At 24.8% G+C, this 3,319-nt stretch overlaps 1 long non-coding RNA gene across 1 annotated transcript; it reads right to left on the bottom strand.

Annotated features, from left to right (window-relative positions):
• Positions 1-1,357: 1,357 nt before the first annotated feature.
• On the bottom strand, positions 1,358-2,936 carry LOC115034861. The gene is made up of 3 exons (XR_003840112.1): positions 2,853-2,936; positions 2,401-2,516; positions 1,358-1,444 (listed from the first exon to the last, which is right to left on the bottom strand). It is a non-coding gene; the product is annotated as an uncharacterized LOC115034861 (long non-coding RNA).
• Between the last annotated feature and the right edge of the window lie 383 nt (positions 2,937-3,319).

The raw sequence follows: 3,319 nt of genomic DNA, 5'->3' as shown, positions 1-3,319 counted from the left end.
GTTTATATACAAGAAAAATCAAAATTTTTACTATTCAGAGGTTAAAACAAAATATTTACTTCGTTAATGACCTATTGATTGTAGACATATGTATATATATTATATATAAATGGTAATAATAATAACAACAACACTCTAGTCTGGATGTTCTGAAGTTAGGAACCGACCGTGAAAATCGGAGTACAAACATTGTTATTACAACAGGCGCTTCAGTAGAATTCAGCCTATAAGCTTAGAAATTCAAAAAAAATTACAAGTAGTCATACTAACAACGTGTGCGCACAATTTTATTTTACGAATCACAAGAAAGTAATTGAGTGTAAAGTAGGGACTGCTTAAAAATTTTAAACATTTTCAGCATCTAAAATTTAGAAATGTATTAAATACACTTGTAAAAATTTGTTTTTATTTTTTAAACTTAAATAGGGAAAATGGACAGTAATTTTACAGGTAATAACTAATCTAAATCCGTTCCCACCCTACATAAGTACATAATTAAAAATTAAATTGAACATATGACGGGTTATATATATAAAAAAAAAACCAATAATCTTAAAAAAAACTATTTTTACTTTACATTAAGAAAATTAAAATAGAACTTGATAAACAGAAAATATACTGACTAAAATAAAAAAAGAGATAAATTGTACAATACATTCATAAAATAAAAATAAATGATTTTGAAGCAGAAGGAATCAAAAAGTGTAAAATGTTTTCTTTGTTTAAAAAATTGAATTAAAAATAAGCACTATGTAACTATTAATTTAACCAGAAATAATGAGTTTAATATAGCCTAAAAATTAAAATTTAACTTTGTGAAATTATGCAAAAATTATTAAATAATTGTCCAATATTTACAACAGTTATCAATAAGATGTTATTATTAACAGAGTAATTATAAAAAGCATAAACAACAATTTTGTCTGATAATAAATTATCAAAAATGAAAATACAATACTAAAATTGCTAGACTAGAATAGCCAAGATGAAATCAAGGTAGTTGGCAATACAAACTAATTAATTTCTAATTAACCTTAATTTGTTCATTAAAATGACTGTTCAAGTATAAGTTTTTTTTTAATTTTAATTTTAATGTCATATTTAACTTATTCATTCTAAATTTTATTTTAACCTAGAATAATATTATAATTTACAATATTTTACAAAATGCTTTTGATGTATAAAACTAAACACAAAATATCTAACGATGTTTATGCCAATAGCGACGATTATTATTATACCTCGGTTTCTTATATCCTCCGCCATTATTTCTACAGTAGTAAAAATTTCCATTGTTATATTGTCTGTAATTTTTGGTTCGATTCATCCAAGTGATTTTACTTCGTCTCATTTTACCATTAAATTGATTATGTAACATTTGCAAGGCATTGGACCCATTTTCTTTTGAGTGATGATTCTTACTATCAAATTTCTTCTTTTTTACCTTTAATGTTTTATTCATTATTATTTACATAGTCTGTGTTAGAAAATTAAAATGTAATGTAACATATGTGATTGATTCACTGCTATGGATGCATTATGCGTCCTATAGTAAAAAAAAAAAAACAAAAAATGTTTTGATGAATGTGATAACATGAACATATGGTAAAAGATTAGGCAAATCCAAAGATACAATATAAAAAAATGTTATCCCTGCATAGAGCAGTATACGGGAAAAAATTAATTCAGCAGTGAAAGGGTTAAAAGTATGTCACGCCCGCTGTATTGTCTCAGTCTTACACACGCGTTTACACAGTCTGAGTAATACTCGCTCAATTTTGGTGTTAAAATAAAAGGACATATTACAAAATTAAAAGATGAAAATATTTTACAGCTAGGCGGTGAATTTTCTTTAAAAAAAATATAATTTTGAAATGTTAATGCTCATTAAAAATGTTGAAATTTCTGCTATTTCTACATGATATAATGAACGTTATAGGTAATATTGGGAATAATGGAAAAAACTAAAAATGCAGTCTTGTTCTCAGAAATATTGTCACAATTCAATTTTATAATAGGTATTTTTACTCTAGACCCAAAATTTAATGAGTGCTACTCAGACTGCTTGAACGTGTTTTGTATATGTTGTAAGTATGTAATATGGAGAGAAAACATGTCACGTCCACTTAACAGTCAATATTATGTACGTTTTTAAACTTCGAAATAACTACATAAGTAAAGGCAACATATCATATAATGTTGTTATTTACAGTGAATATAGTATGTATGAATAGAGTAAAAAATATAATGAAGAAATTTATTTTAATCTTTTGAGATATACAAATAGAAATGCAATTATTTTTATTTTTTATCATAAATAATATAATATAATATAATATAATATAATATAATTTGTTTTATTTATTTTCTTAGTTTTAAAAATTATTCAAATATACTCACAACCCCTCTACCAAAATCTTCATTGTATTCATCATCAAATGAACGTTTAACTCCATTACTTTTATCCTGTTCAGCCTCTCGGTCTACAAAGCTTTTTTCACTATTCCACGTTTTAACTAAAAATCACAATAATAAAAATAATAAAATATTTATCAATATAATAGTTCTAACTTCTGAGGTTTCTGTAAATTAACTACCATTGTTCATACTAAACATTATTTGATTGATATATGTTTAAATAGGAGAATTTCAGAAGTCATTCAGATACATAGAAATGTTATTGAAAATATATGTTGATAAATAATTTTTAACCAATAATTATGACATTTTAAAGATGAAATTCAGTATTACTTGTACTTTATTCAATAACGATAGAATTTAGAATATGATTTAAACAGATTTCTATATATATTCTGAATTTTAGAGTATAATTGTCAAGAATTAAATCTTACAACTATATACAATTGAATTGTAATTTCATTTAATCACATTATTAAATCAAGCATTTTAGTGTGTATTTTTGAATGGACCTTGCCCATAACCAATATGTGTTGAATGACAATATTTTTCACAGAGCGCCACCTGAAGTAGGTGATCATTCAGTACACTAAGGCGCTTAAAAAAAGTTCTAGTTAAGCGACCTGAATATATAATAAGCATTTATTATGCATGTAAATTCACTGGTTCAACCAGTTCAAACTTTTCATAAGCGCCTATAGATATATACTTGATAATGTAAGGTTCAGCCCCAAACCCAAAAACTCAAAATTATTTAATGATTTAAGGAACAAACTAATATTTCTGTAACTTAAGTATATTTATCAACTAAAGCCAACACTGAAAAACTGAATAAAGACTAGTAATGTTATATAAAATCTATGAATCATCTCTTAGTTAATAGAAAAAATAAAAATATACT

This window comes from Acyrthosiphon pisum, unplaced genomic scaffold (assembly GCF_005508785.2).
Source record: "Acyrthosiphon pisum isolate AL4f unplaced genomic scaffold, pea_aphid_22Mar2018_4r6ur Scaffold_21329;HRSCAF=23657, whole genome shotgun sequence".
Lineage (NCBI taxonomy): Eukaryota > Metazoa > Arthropoda > Insecta > Hemiptera > Aphididae > Acyrthosiphon > Acyrthosiphon pisum.
This window is presented reverse-complemented; position numbering and strand designations above follow the sequence as displayed.